Source organism: Peromyscus californicus, unplaced genomic scaffold (genome assembly GCF_007827085.1).
Source record: "Peromyscus californicus insignis strain IS unplaced genomic scaffold, ASM782708v3 Scaffold_11__1_contigs__length_118956290, whole genome shotgun sequence".
NCBI classification, from domain to species: domain Eukaryota; kingdom Metazoa; phylum Chordata; class Mammalia; order Rodentia; family Cricetidae; genus Peromyscus; species Peromyscus californicus.
In genome coordinates, this window is record NW_026294402.1 from 11,094,149 (window position 1) to 11,116,837 (window position 22,689).

A 22,689-nucleotide genomic window follows, 5' to 3' on the forward strand; every position below is an offset into this window, starting at 1 on the left:
TAATATCAATCCCAATCTTATTTTAATATGTCTATTGATTTTTAACTAGCTCATAAATTTTAGAGACTTAGGGGGCAGCATGGTAGCAAAGTGGGCAAAAGGAACATAGCACTCTCTCAGAGCTGTCCCTGTTCTTCACATGAAATCTCAGGGGAAGCCCAAAGCTTAGCACACACACACACAGACGCTCTGAGTGGGTTGGAATGGAAGCCCCAGGGCTCCGCTCCTCCAGGCAACCATGTGGCTTTTCCCATAATATTACCCAGCACATAGTCGCACATGGCTTAATCACTAGTATGGAGGGTGTGGCATGAACTTGTTGGTTAGACAGGCATGCCTGTTCGATTTGTGGTGGCTTACCTATATTTACTGAGTGACTTATTTATAAATGCTTTTCAGGATGGTATGCTGTACGCTGTACTTAAAATTGGCCTCAGTAGCTTATCAGCTCTGGCATTTAAATCTCCTTTCCCTCCATTCCTCCCTCTTTACGGTGGTGATCTGAGTAAGAATGGCCCCAATAGGCTCATATATGTGAATGCATAGTCACTGTGGAGTGGCACTGTCTGAAAGGATTAGAAGGACTAAGAGGTGTGGCCTTGTTGGAGGAAGCATGTCACTGGGGGTGAGCTTTGAGGTTTCAAAAGCCCAGGCCAAGCCCAGAGTCCCTCTCTGCCTAAGATCAGCATGCAGTTCTCAGCTACTGCTCTAGTGTCTGCCCGCACACCGCCATGTTCTCTGCCATGATGACGACGATGGACTAAACTTCTGAAACTGTAATCCAGCCCCAACTAATTGTTTCCTTCTGTAGTCGGTGCCTTGGTCATGCTGTCTCTTCACAGCAATAGTGACTAAGACATGTGCCCGTCTCTCCTCTTGGCTTCCTCTCTTCACCCCGTGTTTGGCTGCTCTGCCTGGGCACACATGTGCAGTACCTCTCATAAGCCTCCCTGTCATGGGGGAGTGGCATTCATGGCATCCAGGGGCTGGTGGTCCTCCATGAGGGCACTCAGCAGGGATATCTTTGCTCCTCCGTTTATTATGCTCATCTTCAAACTACAGTGTACTTCAGAGTAAAATCATGTTAAAAACGTGTCCAGAGCAGAGAGGGGAAGGAGAGATCAGACAGCAAGGGGAAAGAGACAAGAAGAAAAAGGAAAAAGAGGAGGGGGTAAAGGGGCGAGATGTGAACAAGTCCATGTGCTTCCCTTTCTTCCAAGCCCACGCAGTGGAAGTCTTGCTTCTTACTCCACGGCAGGCAGCTTTAGCTGTTTGCCTTTTCTGGTTTCCTCTCACGGCCGTGCACACAGCAGCCCCTCCCTACTCCGTCCTTGCCAGTTTCTTTCTTGTTTCTCAGCCCTCTTGCTCAGCATCTCCTCCATTTCTGCAAACCCCAGCTTCTCTCTGAGCACTGGCTCAGGCCTCCCTCTCCTTACAAAAGCTACCAGAGACAAGAAAATAAAAGGATCTTATTCCCAGAACATCCAATTTCCCACAGTTCTCATAGGAGTCTACCTTCATCTCCTCTGGACAAAATGTGTTTCTTCCCTGCCAGCAGAGACTGAGCAGAGCTGACTTTGAGAATGGCTGTTAATGACTGTGGTGAGAAATGAATGACTTCAGCAGTTTCCATTAGAGATCGCTCTAGGAGGTTTAAAATCCCATCATCAGAGCCAGCAAAGAGCATTGTCCACATTTCACATTCTCTACGGCCAACGCCTCCTCATTATGTAGGCAGTGCAGTGGCTAAGAAGGGGACATTGGATCCACAGACCTGTATCCAAGTCTCAGCCCTCTCTCTCAGTCGCCCTGTGATGTCATGCAGTTTGCAGAAGCCAAGCCCCTATGTCTAAGATGTCTTATCTGAAAAGAAAGAGTGCATTAACAGGGCATATCTGCTCGTCCCATATTCTTATAAGACAGGAGTAAAATAATTTAAGATATTAGGCACCGCTTAACATTTGAAAAGGCTCAGTAAGTGTTATCAATGACCATCATTATTTCAAATGGGACTCAGAATAGATGAGGGAAGCTCAGGCAAGTTATAAACTGAATACTTGCTGGGTTTATAGAGGAAAGAAAGGAAGGGAGCAGCTAACAGACATGGCTTTTATGAATTCCTTAGCTCTCACTAGGACAGAGAGGCACATCATGGGTCTTCCTCAGATTCTCCCGAGAGATGGTAATGCTGACTGTGGAATGAAGGAAAGGATGAGTGGATGTGTGTGGGAGGGCACTCACAGGCGAATCAATAAGTGAGTGAATGAACAGTTAGGTAGACTACAGGTGCTGGGACAAGCTAAGCAGTCCACCCCTTTCCACCGTTTTGTCTTACTTCATCCACATCCACACCACAAAGGTCTGTCGGCCCTATACCAACCTTTCACCATCATTGCCCCACATACCCCAATTGTGCTTCTTCATCTGAGCTGAACTTTCAGGGATGCTCCGTGATTTTTCCCGAAAGCCGTGTGTCCACAAGTCTTGCTCCATGGCTGGCCTCAGATTTCCGTGGAGGTATAGCAGGCCCCCCAGCCTGCCCATCATGGACAAAGAGACCCTGGCACTGTCCTAGGGAGAAGCAGAGGTGACAGTGCTGGGCTCTGCTTCCAGAAAGCCTGCAGGACTGTCACGGAGTAGAACATCCATGGGCTGAGGACTTAATTTCCTTGGTGGACACACTTGGATTATGTTTCAAGAAGAAGATAATCTCTAGGTGAGGATGGAGAGTAAGAAGACCCCCTGGGCTTTGGTGTTGATGTTCACACTGGCTTAAACTGTTTGCCTGTGTGGCAAAGCTTTTGGATGTGGTGAGACTGTGTGCAGGATACAGCTTTACACACACATCAGGAGTGACAGTGTGGCACAGGAGCTTCTCATCTGACTCTCTGATGGATGGAAAGTGGAAGAACTCTATAAACCAATCTGGCCAGCTTGGAGTAGGAGGGCACACGTCAGCTGGGCAGAGAACATGGTGAATTTGAGTTGAAACAGCTACAGCAATTGGTACACTCAGATACCTTTTCTCACTAATTTTCCAGCTACCAAGGAGGAAGAGACAACCTACCTGGCACAAAGGATGAAGGAAATGTTGTCAACAGTTAAAGATAGAGGTGTCGTGGCAGCTACCATGTGCTTTGCTATTGTATGACCCCGACTGCCCTTGGTTATAACTCTGCAGATGGTATGATCTAGTATGGAGAATTACCCCGAATTACCCGGACTGCCCTTGGTTATAACTCTGCAGATGGTATGATCTAGTATGGAGAATTACCCCGAATTACCCAGACTGCCCTTGGTTATAACTCTGCAGACGGTATGATCTTGTATGGAGAATTACCTGGACTGCCCTTGGTTATAACTCTGCAGATGGTATGATCTTGTATGGAGAATTACCTGGACTGCCCTTGGTTATAACTCTGCAGACGGTATGATCTAGTATGGAGAATGACCTGCATGACTGACAAGCCCAGTCATCTACCCCAACGCACTGACTCGAGCTAAATAAGACAAATACCGCTCAGTGTAAGCCCAGCCTTCAGCCCACACATCAGTTCTGTGAGTGGCACCAGCCTGGGCTGTGTTGGTATCACAAACTGGATTTGGATTCCATGTCTGCCACTTGTGGTATTGGGAAATTTATGAGAACTTTCTGAGCTTGGTGTCCTCACCTGTAGTGTTTAGTTAATTATACTGGCCTTAAAAATCCACTTAACCTCAAGGGCACGGATTTGGTTTAGAAGGCATAGACGCTTGCCATCAGTCTTGACAACCTGAGTTGGATCCCCAGGGCCCACGTGTGTAGGTAGAGTTTTCCTGCCTGGCCCACAGTCAGGACAAATCTCTGTCACCCGCCAGTCCCACAGCCACTCAGACCCGACCAAGTAAACACAGAGACTTATTTTGCTTACAAACTGTATGGCCGTGGCAGGCTTCTTGCTAACTGTTCTTACAGCTTAAATTAACCCATTTCTATTAATCTATACCTTGCCACGTGGCTCGTGGCTTACCGGCATCTTCACATGCTGTTTCTCATTGTGGCAGCTGGCAGTGTCTCTCTGACTCAGCCTTCCACTTCCCAGCTTTATTCTCCTCCTTGTCCCGCCTACACTTCCTGCCTAGCCAACGGCCAATCAGTGTTTTATTTATTAACTAATTAGCAACACATTTGCCATACAGAACATTCCACAGCACACGTGGAAGAAGAGAAGGTGTGACTTCTGAAGGTTACCCTCTGACTTCCATGTTGTATGCTGTGGTATTCGTGCACTTACACATGGGTATACATATACACACAGGCAGCAGACACACACAGAAGCACAGACACACATACACACATACATGCACACAGTTACACAAGCATACACATACATAGACATAGACACACACAGACATACATACATAGACATAGACATACATAGACATACACACATATACAGAGACACAGACACACATATAGACACAATCACACAGACACACACAGAGACAACCACAGACACATACGTACATAGACAAACACACCCAGGTATATACACACAGAGACACAGACACACATAAGCACACAGACACACACACACATAGACACACATTCAGGCGCAGGCTCACACACAGATATGTACAAAGACACACACACAGATACATGTAATTTTTTTTTTTTTTTTTTAGATTTTTGAGACAGGGTTTCTCTGTGTAGTTTTGGAGCTTTTCCTGGAACTCACTCTGTAGACCAGGCTGGCCTTGAACTCACAGAGATCCACCTTGCTCTGCCTCTCGAGTGCTGGGATTAAAGGTGTGCACCACCACCGGCCAGCAGATACGTGTAATTTTAAAAAGATCATTTAAGGATTTGATAAAGTAATGCTTATTGTGGGCCTGGAACTTTAGTGAGCAATGACTTCCTTGTCACCCCTTTCCCCATGGCTCACAGCTCCTCTAACCCTCGGAGAAGTCACAAGAGGCAGACTCTCTTGCTTTATGATCATCATGAGAGGGTGAGAGGGGAGGCTTCCCACCCAGGGTGTGTCCTGTCTTCATTCCTGTTGTGCGTGACTTGGGATGCGGGCTGTCATTCACAGTTTCCTGTAGAGGGCACGAGTTACAGACAACACTAGAAACCAGAGTCTTCCACAGAGGAAACTGACACCATCCAGAAGGATATGTTCACACCCAGTGGTGTGTGCTAATCTGTAAAGCCAGCCTTTACCGAATGCCCTGGAATCCTGAGAAGTGTCTCTCAGTCAATAGAGCCCATCCTCATGAAAGAGGCCCGCCTTTGCAAGAGAATTTGCTATTATGCTTATTACAAACCCTTCCTCCCCAGGCGCAGACTCCTGAGCACTGTTTCTCAGTCAGTTGAGCCCATTCTTGTGGGAAAAGTCACAGGTTCTTTGCTAAAGAGATGTATTTTGCATGGGAGTTTTGATGCAGCTATGCCTAAAGCTTTGCTGTGATTACTGTTATGTGAAAACGTTTTTCCAACGCTTCACTGTTGAAATGTGTAAGAAATAAATCACTTGGTGTCAGACTCCGGAGGTTTTAACCCAGCCCTGACGAAGTTCTGCTGACCGAGTTTCATTCTTAACCTCACCTGGATCATTTCACTGCAGGTCATGAAGCTTGCAGGGACCCCCGCAGTTTCTATCTTGATTCTCTGCACCCCCGCCCCTGTAATACTTGTTATGATATCTTCGGTGTTTTTGTCATCTGTCCTTGGGAAGAAAGTTGCATTGAGGTAGCCAGCCCTGCAGACTTTGTGATGCTCTGTAACTTTTTGGTCATTGGTTTTAGCACGCTCTCTAATGGCTTCCTCTCCCTTGGCAAAAGGCAACACAAAATGTCAATGACAGGTCACAGGGGTACGAGTTGGTGAGGGGATGAAAAGGGATGAATGTGTAATTGCAGTAGGAATATGAAGTGCTTTGGTGACTTCTCCACATGCAGTTATAAAAAATACAGGCATCAGAGGTCAGCCAACAGTTTTATAGACAAGGTAGGTCTCTTTCTCTATAGTATGTGTGTTCGCAATTCATGAAAGGCTCATCCCTGATAGATTATCTCAAAGATTGCTTGTCGTGATAGGCCAGGGAGGAAGCAGTGGGCTCAGAGGTTGGGTGCTTAAGCTCTAGTGTGGGTTTGTCCTTGACTGTCCGACCATTGATAAATTACCCTTCTGGGCCTCAAAAGTTTTCATCGGTAAATTGGTGGCAAAACCCACCTGCCTGACAGCAATTGATAGAGAGTAAATGAGAAAATGTGTAGAAACGGCCTGGTGTTGTGGACAGATCTCTTTCTTGTTATTAGTAAAAGAATTTAAAAAGCAGACTCAGATGGAAACTCAAAAACAATTTTATCAAAGTTTGAGAGAAAAACAATAACAAAGGCAAGCTAAAAATCCCTGAAGCTGCTAGGGGGTGGAGATGGAGGAAAACCCCGCCTTTTCAGTTAGTAGAGACATCGAAAATGCCCAGCATGTCTAGGAAAGCATGTATAGTTTTTAGCCAGTATCAAAAAAAAAAAAAAAAAAAAAAAAAAAGGAAAGAAAAGGAAAGGAAAAAAGCTTAGTGCTGAGCTGAAAACTACATTCAGAGGGCACCCCATTCTTGGCTCTTGAGTCACATGACAAAAGAGCACACCATGGTTAGAAGTGGAGACAGTTTACTAATAAGACGAAAACATTGCCTAAGAATGGGAGTGGACTAGTAAGCTGAGGAAGAGCATAGAAAGCATCCAGCCGTGCAGTGACTGTTGACAGACCTCTACCTGGTACCCACCTCTCCCAGTCTTTTATGGAGGGCTTTTCTCCTGCAGGCTTCTAGACTCCTGGCCTCTTCCATGTGTTCATCTTTGTGTAGCTTTCTCTGTCCCTGCTCTCCTGCCAGGGCAGCTCTGTAGGAACACATTGAGGTTGATGATGCCTCGCTCCAGGGCCTCTATGCTGCTCACAATGGAGCTGTGCCTGGAAGTTCTTCCCATGCTCTGTGTCCTCTAGCTCAACAGGGCAGGTCAGCCTGCATCAGCCCCACTCTGCTCACATCCGATGGCAGGAAGGATGAGAAGCAGGATCTCGGGACTGTTGATTTGGTGCATCCCAGGAAGTGTGAGCTTTGTGGGGAGTTCTCTAGAAGCTCTTTTGAGCTTTTATTTGCTTCCCAGTAGGATGATCTCAAAACCCCTAGATGAGGGTGTGAGCCTAAGGGTAATTTATTGTGGAGTTCTCAGCAAATTAAAACTGTCCTCCTGGTTTCTGGGTATATGAAGACGACTCCTGCATCTCTATGGCTTTGTAAGGTTGGGCTGACGGTCCCTTCAGGCTGAACATGGCCATAAATGAAATCTCTGCAGTTTGAAACAACCCCCCCCCCAAGGCCATGGTCAGAGAGGAGGTTTATCTCTGTGCCTTGGTACACAGTTGGTACTATAAAAATATCTGTGCTGTGGAAGCAAGTCCGGGCTAGTGGAAATGAGTTACACCCTGGAAATGACAGTAGATGCATTCTATCAACTTTATAATTTTGAAAGTGTGGCTTTAAAAATAATTTCATAATTTCACAAGCAACTTGGAAATGTAAAAATTTTACTGCTAATAATGACTATAGTTTATTAAACACTACTTTAAAGTCTAGTATTTTGCTAGAAATGTCACAAACATCATTACATTTAATAGTTAGTACAACCTATGCCAACAACATTGATTACCTATCTCTAGATGTAACCTAACTGACAAACTTTAGAAGAGACAGATTTAAGTAGCCGGGGTCACATAACTGATAAGTTGTGGAAGCAAATTAACATCAAATTCTGTCCAAATTCAAATCTCGTCTTAACCACTGTGCGGTGTTTAAACTGTCAGCATCATTAGCCAAAGCAAGTCTTTGAAATCGTGCCATCTCTAAAAATAGACTATCACAAGAATAGAGAAAAGGGAAGAGGCAGGCTTCCTACAGTGTCTTCTATCCATCTCAGGATTCTGGTGAGGAGCTGTGGCTTTCTCTGCTCTCACACTGCAAAGTCTCTACAAGCCTTGGGTGGGGGGGTAACCCCAGGGCAGGAAGGCAGAAGCAGCAGCTGGAGTTCTTGCTTGCATGTGTGTGTGTGTGTGTGTGTGTGTGTGTGTGTGTGTGTGTGTGTGTGTGGGTGGGGAGGGAATGCAGGTTCTGCTGGGCTGACGAGGGGCTATGAAGTAGTGTGGGGAACTAGCCTGGAGCTAGATAGAAAGCCATTATGATGTGGACCTACTGGCCTCTGGGCATCTGCCTGCACAGAGACTAGAACATGACTGGGGGAGGCTAGAAGGAGACCCCAAGAGACTCCAAGTTCTTGCAACGAACTGTCTTGTAACAGAAAGGAGAGTCACCTTCCTGAAAGCCACTGTCCGCTGAGCACACACAGCTGTTGACAAGACACCTCGCCGTACTAAACACCATGGGGACAGCTGGTTCTTGGAGTTTCAGCATTTTCTACTGGGAAACAAAGGCAAAACTGTTTCATCCAACTATGCCTCTACTGGACATCACACCTGTGTACTTCTGTACCATGTGCCCCATGCTGTCAGGTACTTCCTGTGTCATAATTCCTCATCACCACACAGTGAGGTGCTTGTTAATATTCTTGTTAATTCTTTTTCTCTTTGCAGGTAGCCCGCTTGGTTGATGTGGTGCTGGGGATCAAAGCCAGGGATTCACGCATGCCAGGCAGGCACTCTACCACCTGAGCAGGGGAGCGGGGGAATCAGTCCTACAAGGGTGCTGAACAGCTGGGCTCCTTGGTTTTGCTGTTCTCAAATAGTCTCATGTAGTCTAGGCTGGCTTTGAACTTGCTACGTAGCATAGCATGCCCTTGAATTCCTGATCCCCCTGCCTCCACCTCCTAAGCATCAGCCAGGATGGCAGGTGTGGGCCACTATGGCAGCTCAGAGGCTTTCTGGGGAGAGTTGGGAGGTTCCTGCTTCAGATGGGAAAGTCTGGAAAACATTTCCCCTTCAGTTTGCAGAAGCTGCCCCTAAGGGCAGAAATGACCCCCGGAGTGTTACAGTTTCAAAGATGATGGACAGCAGAGGTTTCCAAGAAGCAGGCAGCTCAACCCAGCAGTCATAGGTCAGTGGGGTGCTTTTATGGTTTCCTGCTCAAAGGTCAGATTCAGCATGCTCCTGTGGAGGCCCAAATTACTCAAGGTAAGAGAATCTGAGCTTGCTTTACCCAGGAGGGCTACATAAGGGGATGATTTGACCACGGGTGTGGTTACCAGGTGTTTGGAGGGGTCTGCATTTGGCTTTATCTAGCAAGGGGGAGGTCTTTTGCCTCTCCCCTTGGCATTGTTATAAAAAGCCCTTCGGACTAAAGTTCTGGGCTGTTGGGCATTGATCCAAGTCCTCCGAAGCTATCCTGTGTTTCTGTCTTTCTTCTGTCAACTAGGTCCTCTATCTAATATTTTCTTATTCCCCTCTCCTCAAGAGTACCCAGGGTAAAGTGGGGGCAGATACCCCACATACTCCATGGACCAGGAAGCAGAGACCCCTGCCTGAGAAGCCTCCCTTAATCCACTGCAGCCTCACTGTCTGAAACATCTGCCTCGTGGCCCTCGGTTCAGGCCCTGTTTGGGGGATCTTATTGCTACAATAAACCCAGGACAAAAGCTGCAGTTCCTGGTCACAGTCCATCATGGCAGGCAGTGACAGTGACAGGAGCCTGAGAGAGCAGGTTCAGCAGCCCTGGTCAAGAGCAGAGAGCAGTGGGTTAATATGCATGTGTCCCCATCTGGCTTTCTCCTTTTGTACTGTCCAGAGCCCGCCCGGGAAATGGTGCTGACCCCATTCAGAGTGGCTCTTCCTATCACAATCAGACTAATTAAGATCCCTCACAGACAGGCCAGGAACCAGCCTCATTTTACATCCTTCACTGAGACTCCTTTCCCAGGTAATTCTACATTGTGCCCAGTCGGCCATGGAAGCTGACCTTCCATTCCTCTCAGCCCGCCCCTCCATTATTCCTCTCAGCCCGCCCCTCACTGCTCCTGAGCTTATTTGCCCTGTCTGTGGAGTCCCTTTCTGGCCCACCCCAGGACTCCTAGGTCCCTCAGCCCTGAATCCCCCTGAAACTGACTCTTTTCAAACCCTGATCCCTCTGCTTGACCCCATGGAAAAGTTCATAATAGTATAAATTGAGCTAAGAAACTAGGTTCTTTTTTAAATATACTAGTTTGTTTTTTGAGAATGTTGTGCATACACACAATAAGTTTTGATCATATTCACCTCCCGTTCTTCCTCCTAAATCCCAGAACCACCCTCAATCCCCTCCCAACTTCATACCCTCTTTAGAATAGTTTTTGCATTTTATGTGTATGAATACCTTGCCTGTATGTTTATATGTACACCGCGTGAATACCTGGTGCCCTCAGAGTTCAGAAGTGGAGACCGAATCCCCTGGAATAGGAGTTGTGAATGGTTGTAAGCAACCACGTGGGTGCTGAGAATTAAACCTGGGTCTCTGGAAAAACATCCAGTGCTCCAAACTGCTGAGTCATCTTTCCAGCCCTTTCCTTTGTGTGTGTGTGTGTGTGTGTGTGTGTGTGTGTGTGTGTGTGTGTGTTATCTCTTTATTCTTTTTTTTCCTCTTTTTATTTAAATTTTTTTTTATTTATTTTAAACATCAACCACAGATCCCCTTCTCATCCCTCCTCCCACTCCCCCCAGCCTCCCCCTGACCCTCCTCATACCCTCCTCCAAAAGGGTAAGGCCTCCCATGAGGAGTCAGCAAAGCCTGGTACATTCAGTTGAGGTAGTATCAAGCCCCTCCCCTCTGCATCAAGGGTGAGCAAGGTGTTTCATCATAGGTAATGGGCTCCAGAAAGCCAGCTCATGCATCAGGGATAGATCCTGATCTCACTGCCAGAGGCCCCTCCAGCCCTCCCCTCTTAAAAAAATTCACCAAGACCAATTTGCACTTGGCTCATATACTCATGGGTATAGGGTCATCCCCCAGAATGTGGTCCATTTACCAGGGGTCATATCCTTGAAGAAATCTGACTCTCCCTCTTCCAGAAGCCATCAGTTGTCATTAGCCCCTCAGCTCGGAGTGGGGGCTCTTGAGCTCCTCCATACCCCATGCTGGACTGTAACAGGCTGTGTGTTCATGAGTGCAGAGAGCCTGTCCTGCCGAGTAGGCACTGTATGTCATGGTCTTCCCTGACCTCTGGCTCTTACAATTTTTTTCACCTGCTCTCTGGTAATGGTCCCTGAGCCTCGGAGGGTGTGGGGTGTGATATAGATAAGGGACTTGAATCTTAAATTTTTCTGACTGAACAATGAAACTTCCTGGTTTCGGGGGAGAGGCAAAACAGCTTGACCACACAGCTGCCATGACAGGCTTCTGTGACAGGCTTACTGTCAGGCAACACCCAGATCCAGGAGAAGCCATGAGCTGACCCCACCCAGGGAAGGCCTGAGTCTAAGAGGAAACATTCTAAACATTCCCTATATCCCTAGACAAATGTCAACCAATCAGGGTCCTGAACCCTGGAAATCCCCTCACCCCAATCTCTGCTATGATAAAAACCCCACCCTGCCTGGGCTCAGGGCTCTCTGCTCTCATTGCTGTGTTGAACAGAGAGACCAAGCTCCAAGCTTGAAATAAAGGCTCTTTGCTTTTACAATGGGATTCAGTCTCTATGGTGGTCTTTTAGGAGTCCCCATGATCTGGGCATAACAGTCCCAAGAACTTTCCACCATTTCTAATACCATTTCTTGTCTTAGTTCTCTGTAGTCGGAAGTTTTCCTGTGTCCCAGCTGGCTGTCAGTTGGGACAAATCTCTCCCACTCGTGTCCCCCAAGTAAGCACACAGAGGCTCATATTAATTATAACTGCTTGGCCATTAGCTCAGACTTATTACTGACTAGCTCTCACACTTAAATTAACCCATAATTCTTATTTATGTTTAGCCATTGACTTGGTATCTTTTCTCAGTTCTGCCTTGTCATCTTGCTTCTTCTGTGTCTGAGTGGCAGCTCCTGACTCAGCCTTCCTCTTCCCAGAATTCTCATTGCCTGCTTACCCTGCCTATACTTCCTGCCTGGCTACTGGCCAATCAGCATTTTATTTATCAACCAATCAGAACAAATACATATTCACAGCATACAGAACGACATCCCACAGTACTTCCCCTTTTCTGTCTAATCAAAAAGGAAGGTTTTAAGTTTAACATAGTAAAATTACATATAATAGAACAGTTATCAAGCAAGAATTACAGTTACAATATTTAGTCTATTTGTATTTGACAAAATTAAAGAAAATATTCTATCTATCTTATATTTATGAATCTAAAGTTTCATATCTGATTTATCTTTTATCATAACCAAGGAAAATTACAACTACCTAGTCTTCAACTACATCAAAGACCTCAGAAGGATATAATATTACCTAAGTAAAAAGGAAGAGCATTATAAGCAACTTCCAAAAATCTAGAATGACAGAGACAGCTGACTGCCTGGACAGTCACCCAATATTCCTCTGCAACATTGGGGCATCAGTCTTCAGCCTATATGCCTAGAGTCTCTCAGTCACTTCTCTCTGTGTCCTGTAGAATGTCTGGCAGTTTCTTCTGTGAAGCAGAAACCTGAAGGACTATCTCACCTTACAAAGTTCAGTGGTCACCTTCCTATGGATCCTGCATGTCCAGTTTATACAACATACTGTCAATCAGTTGACATAAGGGCACTTTTTTGCCCAGTGGCTAACTTTTGCCACAAAGAAAGCAAATTCCATAATGAGTTTCTTCAATGCCCATCATCCTCCTTGAAGTAATTGGTGCTGCCAGAAGCAGACTTGTCTCGTTGTCCAGAAAAGTCTTAAGTTTTTAATACATTTTAAATGCCATATTCTGTAGGTCTTTGAAGTATTTGAAGATTACCTAACTAATTGAATTATATCTATGTATAACTAGAAAACTTAACATGACTATAAGTTTGACTATCATAGAAGACTAATTATTAATCTGTATTTTTTAATTATCCATTACAATCTAAATGAGTTATATAAACATAACACCTTAAATGAGAGTAGAAATATATATACAGTATAACAAAATTAACTTTAAATTTGTAATAAACTAAAATCTATAGCAATGTAAAACATTTATGCTATATTTCTATATCAGTTCTCTCTGTGGTTCTTTCAGTTGCAGTGAGAATTCCCTGGCTTCTTTCTGCCAAAGAGTGTTAGCTTTGGCCTCTGGTACTGTTCCCACTGAGCTCCTATGAGCTTGCTCAGGGTGGGAAAGCATGTTTGTCTGGCTCAGGATCTCTCTCAGGACCTGGCTCATGGGTGAGAGTGTGCAATGCACTTAGTAACTGCAGAATAAACTAGCACACTCAGATGTTAGTTCTGCATCAATGCACCTGGCAGTTCCTGGGCAAATGAGACTTCAGGGCTGACCACCATCCCATCTCCTGCCTCTACTCTTATCAATTGTAGTAATCATTTTTATAAGATTGTACCACTTGAATTCTATTTGTACTTTTATTATTAGTTTCGTGTGTATCACTATGTGTATAGTGTATGCACATATGCATGCTGTGTGTGTGTGTGTATGTATGTGTGTGTCTGTGCGTGTCCTGAGGTTGACCTTGGGTGTCTTCCTTGTCACTCTCCACACTATGTATTGAGGCAGGGTCTCTCACTCTTCCTCTGAGCTGGTCTGGTCTTCTTACTTGCTCTGGATAATTCCCTGTCTCCGTTGGACCACTGGGGTTACAGGCTGCTCTCACACCCACCTGACTTCCTAACTCAAAATTTGTGAAGCAGACACTTTACCTGCTGACATCTCCTTGGCTCCTTCCTACACTTAGAATGAAGTCTCTCCTGTTTTGTCTACAGATTGATTCTAAAAACAAAATATCTCTGCCAATGTTACAGTTACATAAAGCTTATTATAAGACAAATACTTTGGAAATCCTGTGCCGCTGCTAGCCTTGTGTGGTTCACAGATTTCTCACACACTCCAGCCAAATGCACTCTCTTGAACCTCACCTGCTCAGAAGCACGATGGTTTTTTTTTTGTTTTTTGTTTTTTTTTTTTGGCTACTCCTTTGCGTGGGTCTTGCTTGTATGTGTTTTCCATGATTTTTAAAGAATCTTTCTTTTTGTCTTATTGAGAGAAAAATGTGGCCTCCTCATTCAATGACTAGATGCTTCCAAGGCTTCAGTATCACTTGTTGAATAAAAACCACTTGCTTCTTGGAGTCTTTTTATTTAAGTTCTATCTTGGACCAGTTGTTCAAAAGCTTCCCATGTAACTTCTTCTGACTAGCCTTTTCATTTCTTTCTTGGAATAACTCTATTTTTTTCTTAAATTCTTTTCTAGGTTTAATTTTCAATATCTAAGTAAATCCCCAATTCATCTTGTTTTGGAAAGACAGTGGAGCTCATCTCTAGCTCCTGAGCGTCCTCAAACAAGCCCTTGTCTTACTGTGTTGAGGTGGAGCTGACTTAGGGAAGAGCCATACACACATTCGAGAGCAGGCACATATGGGAGCCTCAGCTCAAGTTCACCCAGCCCTTCAGGGAACATTCTGTAACATGCTGTACTTATAACCACTCCTTTGTTCTGAGAGGGCTTCTGGGAAAGACACTAGAGAAGGGAAGAGGGCAGGAACATCAGTAGTGTTTCTTGGATAGAGTGCTACCTGAGCCAGGTGCAACAGTTCCCTGGGGAACTGGGAAGACCCCAGACCTGTATTCTGCATGAATGTGATGCAGGCCTTGGATCCATCTGGCCCTCTTTATTGCTCAGTTGTCGCTTTCACCTGTGTGGAGGGACTTAGATGCTCTGCAGCCTCCTGCTTATCTCTAAGCACGTGTTGGGATGGTCAGCACGGGGAGGGTAGCAGCTCAGGTCCTTTTCTTAGCACTTCCAAGGGATTGCTGTGCTGTAGCTAGGTTCCATCACTGGCTCCACGATCCCACCAGCTCAAGGCATGCTCTTTGTGTGTGTGTATTGGGGGTGGGGGGCAGGGGTGTTGTTCTGTATGAGCTTTATTTTTCTCTTTGTGGAAGCTCTTGTTTTCCCTTGTGGAAGGGTGGAGTGGTGGGAATTTACGTAGCTGAATCTGTACATTTCTTCATTTATTTCCATGTTTATGTGCATATGTGTGCTATATACATGTGGGAGAGGTACACTTATCCACACATGGATATGCATGGGGAGGTCTGAGGTTAATGCTGAATGTCTCCCTCAATCACTCTTTACCTTAGTTTTTAGACATGGTCTCTCACTGAACCTGGGTCTTGTCATTTTGGCTGGCTTAACTGGCCAGTGAGCCCCCACGCTGCCCACCTGTCTCTGCCCACCCAGTGCTGGGTTATTCTGGCTGGAGGGTGGGGGTGGGGATCTTGATTCCGGCCCACAAGCTTGTGAAGTAAGCACTTTGCTCACCCAGTCATCCCCTGGCCCCCTACTTGTGTAGCTTCTGATAAAGACACTTTATACCAAAGACACGAGTGCTTTTTTCTTTTCTTTTCTATTTTTTAATCACCTTGATATGTGCCCTTTTTATTACCTAGCGCGTTTTCCTGGGCAGATGCTGAGACCCCATTGGCCTGTCATGCCTTCTCTCTATAACTACTTTCTTTTGCTCATGCTCTTGACAGTTTTCCTTAATTCTATTATCTAGTGCAGCTATTAAATTTTTATAGCAGAAATTACATTCTAATTCCTAAGCAATTATTTTCTGAATATCCTATTTTTAATGCGGCCTGCTCATGTTCCACAGACAGCAATCTCACTTCAGAATTCTGAGATTCTAATAAAAAGTTTTAAGGTTTTTTCTCTCATCCTAGATATATTTCTTGTGATACTAGATTTTCTTTTTAACTTTTTGTTTTGAACTTTGAACAGTTGTTTTGTTTATGTGCATGTGTGTATGTACATACATGTGTGCATTCACCTGTCTGTGGGTACACACAAAAACTAAAGGACCGCTTTGGATGTCATTCCTCAGGTACCATCCACCTGAGCTTTGAAATAGGGTCTCTCACTGGCCAGAACCTCACGGAGACCATGAGGGCTGGCCAGCAACACCCAGGGATCTGCCTGTCTCTGCCTCACCATGCCTGGCTATTTTGGGCATTGGTTCTGAGTACTGAACTCAGGTCCTCAGGCTTGCAGCCATCCTTCCAGCCCCTTTGGTTCATTCTTTATTTTGCTTTCTGATATTGGTTCTTCTTTCTCTGTTAATCGGGTATTGTTCCTCAAAATGCCTATGATTCTTGTGTGTTAAGGAAAGAAAGGAGAAGGCTATTTTGGGGACAATTGACATGGGTGTCCTCCATCATTTCTCTAGCAATGTTTTCCCCCCATGCTCAGGGCTGGCTGGGAGCTGTTTGCACAGGTACAGAGTATGTTAGAAGAAAGGTGACCACATATGGTGTGTGGGAACCAGACAAGAACACCACTGCTCTCTTTACAAGATAGGAGATTTACCCGATCAGCAGCGAAGTCCAAAACTGAGGTCCGTGGCTGCTGCAAGCTGACTTGTCCCCATAAAGTCAGAGAGCAGAAATGTGCTTGAGTGAGTGGTTGGACTGTTCAGTGATTAGGTTCCACATCTCTCTCCTAATCTCTTTCCTGCTAATTCTGAGCTTGAACCATCTCTGAGTGCCCATGGGGGGACCCCCCCCAAACCCCCCCTGCGCCCCCCCCCCCCCGCTGCTGCCGCCGCTGCAGTCCCTCGAGTGTGTCCTTCCAACCAAGCCCTCTGTTCTGGGGCATTCATTGGTCCACACCTGCCTCCTTTGTGTCCTCTGGAAATCTCCTGAAATCCCTGTTTACTCATCTAGGCCCAGACTCCATGGCTGTCTGAGCACTGGAAATTTACTCTATTTGATGATTCCTTTCTGTTATCCTACTGGGCTTAGTATGAGAGCTATTTGTTCTTCTGACTGAAAGTGCAGATTTAATAAAACATATAAAAGACCTCACTCAGTGTCCACAACATCACAGCTACTCAATAAACAGCTGCTGGTGTGAGATTATTATTAAGCCTGAGTTGTCAAAACATTTTTAATTCTACTGAGCCAGAATCATCTTCCTTATGACATTCGGTTGAGGCCAGCTTCTGCCTCTGAACCCCATGTGCTGACCACTCATCTGTCCCAGGGAGTCATGCCTGTATCCAGAAGCATCTTTCCTCCAGGATAGATATTCCCAGTGCTTGGAATCTCTCCTCATTCCATGTTCTGACCTCCTCACGTTTTCGGCTCTCTCTGGCACAGGGGTGCTCACCCTCCCTAACACTGCAACCCTTTAATACAGCTCCTCATGCTGTGGTGACCCCAACCATAAAATTATTTATTTCATTGCTACCTCATAGCTGTAGTTTTGCTAGTTATCAGTCGTAATATAAATATCTGATATGCAGGATATCTGAGATGTGATTCCTCACAGGGCTGTCACCCACAGATTGAGAACCATTCATTGCTCTACATGGTTTCTAATTTCTTAATTTTTACACAGTAGTATTTTATGTGTATTTGCCTACATGTACGTCTGTGTACTACATGCATGGAGTACCCACAGAGGCCAGAAGAAGGTATCAGATCCTCTGAACTGTAGTTACAGACAGTTGTGAGCCTCCATATGGGTGTTGGGAATTGAACTCAGGTCCTCTGAAAGAGCATCCAACGCCCTTAACTGCTGAGCCATCTCTCCAGCCCGGGTTTCTAATTTCTGATCAGCTGTTTGTTTATCTGGCACTTTTATGCCATCCAATAGGCATGATGGAGACATTCACATTGTGGCTTCTCTACAGCTCGCAGACATTCCCAGCTTCTGTCCAGTACTGCTGATTGCTGTTGCCCTCTGCCACTAGACTGATTCACAGAGGATCAAGTTCACACACATCTTCTTTGGGATGCGTTCACAGGTCACAGTGCTGTGCCCATCCTGTCTGAGGGCAAAGTGACAGCTGCTGAGTGGATGTGAAATGTGTTGAAGACTAGAGGCACACTGCCAAGGGCCCATCTGCTCAGGCCACCCCAGCTCTACCAGAAGCATGTGCATGGGAGAGATCACTTAACACCTACCAACTTACAGTTCACACGTGTGATCACCTCTTTGTTGAAAGCCACTGGTATCCAAACTGTGTGGTAGCTGTTTGTTCTGAGGATCCTTGCATACAAGGGGAAGGAAAAATACCCCTAAGAAGGAAGAGAAGTGAGATCTCTGGAAAGCTAGCTGCATGCCCAAGTTCATGACCAGTCAGTGGGGTCGACAGAAGTTGACTCAAAGCCAGGAAGTTGCTTCTCAGGGAAAGCCTTGAAGTTTCTGTCTCAAAGAGGGTCTGGAAGGAATACAGACAGAGAAGTTGATGGGACCAGGCAAGGAGGAGGAGGGTGATGGTCCATGGGGGGCAACCAGCACACTGTGCAGAACGTGCTGTCTAGCTAGAGAGAGACAGATTAGGTATTTCCATCACCTCCCTGGAGTAGCTCAGCCCAGGTCTAAAGACAGCAATGGAAGGGATGGGTCCAAAAGAGTTGTCGGTTCATAAATGGAGAAGTTACTTGAAAGTCAGTTGATGCCCAAATTCCCAATCTGCACAAATGCTAGCAGGTGCTTTTCCTGGAGGCAGGAAGCATTCCTCGCACATAGGTGACTGCACGGTTGAGTAAGCAAGTAATAAAACCCGTTAAAATGGTGAGTGTGTGAGTACTTCATTGCTTCTGAGTACCATCTACCTAATTCTTGGGAAAGAGCCCTCCCCTTGTATGTCTGGAATTGACTCTGATTCTGTTCTGTACAGTACTCAAGAACCCCACCCTCCCTTCCCCCATGCCATATGTTATCACAGACATCTTCTAGGTCTGAAATGGAGGAAACTCCTTCCTTCTTTGAAGGCAGAGTCAAGTCTGATTCATCTGGTGTTGTTGCTTGAATGAAGAGAAAGTCTCTGTCTCTTTGTTCAAGAAATTTCCAAACAGATTATATGTCAGAGTAAGAACATTTCATGGATATCTCAGGTGAGCAGGAATCATTCATTATATGACTAAAAGGTTAGGATTTGTGCTTGAAATGATGTTATTATTTATTTCCCTGCCTATATCAAATGACAAATATTGATTTGTTTTTTACAACAAAGTTTAAATACCGAAGATGATGTGACCTTAGCTGGATAAGAATTTTTTGAGCGTTTCTCACTTGAATATCCAGTGTGGACTTTGAAGCTCACTTTTTGTCTCCTCATTGGTTCACTCACTCAGCAGATATTCGCTAAGCATCCACATGGGTCAAACACAGAGGTCCCGAGGATATAGAAAGGAAAGCGGCATGTCTCCTGCCAAACAAGCCACTGGAGGACATCGTGAGTTGTCAGAGACGTCTGACCAGTGCTGTGTGAGCACAGCGGAGGAGGAAATGGGACAGCCTGCCTGGGCTGCAGGGAAGGGATTAGGAAAGACTTCTCAGTGAGCTCCCAGATGGTTGTTGATATGGAAAAGCTGCAGCTCCCCAGGTGGACAAGTACAGTGCACATCTCATGCTGGAGCGATGCTGCAAAGGGTGTGTCAACAGGCTGCAAAGGGTGTGTCAACAGCCCCAGACACGAGCTTGCACAAAGGATGTGGCCGCAGAGAAGCCGCCATCTGAATCATGAAAGGCCTTGAAGGCCGTGCTGAGGAATTCAAATTTCATCCTTAGTACTGAAGGGCACCATCAAATGTTAATAACTAGACTTAAAGAGTTTGATTTTAGGTTTTAAAAATGATTGTGATGTTTGAAAGAGAAAATTAGAAATGATAAGGCAGCATTTAAGGAGGAAGAAGAATTGCTGTGGGATGGTCTGTATGGCAAATGTGTTGCTAATTAGTCAATAAATAAAACACTGATTGGCCATTGGCTAGGCAGGAAGTGTAGGCGGGGCAAAGAGGAGAATAAAGCTGGGAAGTAGAAGGTTGAGTCAGAGAGACACTGCCAGCCGCCATGATGACAAACAGCATGTGAAGGTGCCGGTAAGCCACGAGCCATGTGGCAAGGCATAGATTTATAGAAATGGATTAATTTAACCTGTAAGAACAGTTAGTAAGAAGCCTGCCACGGCCATACAGTTTGTAACCAATATAAGTCTCTGTGTTTACTTGGTTGGGTCTGAGTGGCTGTGGGACTGGCGGGTGAGAGAGATTTGTCCTGACTGTGGGCCAGACAGGAAAACTCCAGCTACAAATAATGGAAGGAAGGATTCAATAAAGTTCAAATAGAAATGCAATCATTGTTCCTAGGGATGCCTTAATGGTGTACCACAAACGTGTTGCTTAGAAACAACAGAAATCCATTGTTTCTCAGTTCTAGAAGTCCAAAGTCAAGGTGTTGGCAAATCTGGGTTCCCTCTAAAGCCTGTAGGAGAGAATCAGGACAAAGAGATGTGAACAAAACAAGAATCCTTTTTTGCTTCTTCCTGGTATCCGCAGGAAACCATCAGAACATAAGGCAGCCACATAAGTGGCCTTTGGCTTGCAATGGTGTGATCCAATCCCTGCATCTGTTGTCACATGGGAGTTCTCTCTACATGTGGGTCTTCCTGCGAGAGTTTCCTGTCTTTATAAGGTTGCCAGTCTTATCAGATTAAGGCCCAAGCTTATGGCATCTTTACTTGATAATATCTGCAAAGAGTATGTTTCCAAATAAGATGACATTCACGGGAACCAGGAGTTAGGATTTTAATATATATTTGGGGGAATCAAATTTAATCTGGAATAGTAGACTTGTGGGTACTTAGCTTGTGACGGATTGAATGAGGCATGTATAGGAGCTGGACCTCAGCAGGCCTCTGTGCTGATTATAAACTAAGATGCACAAACCTAGAAATGGAAGACCTTCTGAACTGAGAGAACATTGAGCTGGAGAGATCAGTGGGGCATGTAGGGAGGAATATCTGAAAAGCTCTTTTGAGGTATTTCAGGAACCATTGGCTGAAATCCAAATTTGGTGGTCCTCAACAGAGAGAATTATGGACTCTGTGAGAGAAAGAACAGCCATGTGGGCTGTGTGGAAGGGGTCTGAGGAGAGGCCCCTAGTCGACAGCAGCCACCAAGCTCTGAGTGTGGACAGCTGCTGTCAGTCACCCGAGACTGCTTAGAATGAACTTGACCCTCTAGTCCCCATGGAGCCAGGGTACTGGTGCCACAGAGAGAGATGAACTCCCACTGAGCTCTGCACACTACAGAGCTGTGAGAAGATGAACATAGGGTTTTTTTTTTTTTTGTTTTTTTTTTTTTGTTTGTTTTGTTTTTGTTTTTCGAGACAGGGTTTCTCTGTGTAGCTTTGCGCCTTTCCTGGGACTCACTTGGAAGCCCAGACTGGCCTCGAACTCACAGAGATCCGCCTGGCTCTGCCTCCCGAGTGCTGGGATTAAAGGCGTGCGCCACCACCGCCCGGCCTGAACATAGGGGTTTTAAGGCTACATTTTTGAGTAACACTAGCAACCCAAAGCAAGCATGAGCCTTGAAACCTGTTTGTCTCCTGAAATAAGTCTGCCTGGGTCTCCAAGTCAGCTGATATTGTCTCCTTTTAAATACTAGGTGCCAGGTACTGGTTTGTTTTATATTTAAAATGCTTTGTTATTTATGGGTGATGTTCATCATCCTGGTGTTCCTTTTGAAATCCTTCATCTAGGTGTGTTACTGTGGGCAGGGCTGTGTGTGTTACTGCGGGCAGGGGCTGTGTGTGTTACTGCGGGCAGGGGCTGTGTGTGTTACTGCGGGCAGGGGCTGTGTGTGTTACTGCGGACAGGGGCTGTGTGTGTTACTGCGGGCAGGGCTGTGTGTGTTACTGCGGGCAGGGCTGTGTGTGTTACTGTGGGCAGGGAGGGCTATGTGTGTTACTGTGGGCAGGGAGGGCTATGTGTGTTACTGTGGGCAGGGACTGTTTGCCAGGTTTGTTCTCTCTCATGTCCTTTAGGTTACAGAGAAATTATGAGCAATTTTTAAAGAAACAAAGAGATGTGAATGAAACAAAATTTTTAAAAAAGAACTCCAGAGACAGGAAGAAATTAACCTGCTCCATTGGATGGCCTTCTGAACCATGTGTCACTTGTATTTTCTTGAATTTCCTAGCCTTCCTTCTTCAGTTCCTATCATTTTCCTGTTCACTGGTGTCTTAATGAAGTTACTGTTGCTATGAAGAGACACCATGACCACAACTCTTAGAAATGAAAACATTTCATTGAGGGGGCTTGCTTACAGTTTCAGAGGTTTAGTCCACTATCATCAATGTGGGGAGCATGGTGGTATGCAGGCAGATGTGGTGCTAGAGCTGAGAGTCCTACGTCTTGATCCAGAGGCAACAGGAAGTCAACTGGGTGGTACCCTGAGCATAGGAAACCTCAAAGCTCACCCCCATAGTGATACATTTCATTCAACAAGGCCACACCTCCTACTAGTGACACTCCCTATGAGCTTATAGGGGCTGAATACATTCAAACCGCCACATTCCACTCCTGGCTCCCATAAACCTTTAACAATTTCATAATACAAAATGCATTTAGTCCAACTTCAAAAGTCCCCATGGCCTATCACAGTCTCAACAATGTTCAAAAGTTCAAAGTCTCTTCTGAGATTCATTCAATCTCTTAACTCCCCTGTAAAATCAAATAAAAAAGTAGATCACATACTTCAAACATAATAATGGCATAAGATATATATTACTATT

General features: G+C 45.4%; 1 long non-coding RNA gene across 3 annotated transcripts in view; it reads left to right on the forward strand.

Annotated features, from left to right (window-relative positions):
- The window catches only part of LOC128119284 (uncharacterized), a 70,868-nt gene extending 49,657 nt beyond the window's left edge, over positions 1-21,211 (forward strand). The window contains exons 1-3 of one of the 3 annotated variants that reach the window (XR_008221500.1): positions 8,140-8,551; positions 8,633-9,169; positions 19,248-21,211. This is a non-coding gene — a long non-coding RNA (uncharacterized LOC128119284). Of the gene's footprint in view, positions 1-8,139; positions 8,552-8,632; positions 16,666-19,247 lie in introns of those variants that run through there. The other 2 variants (XR_008221501.1, XR_008221503.1) reach the window with 2 other exon arrangements.
- The last annotated feature ends 1,478 nt before the right edge of the window (positions 21,212-22,689 follow it).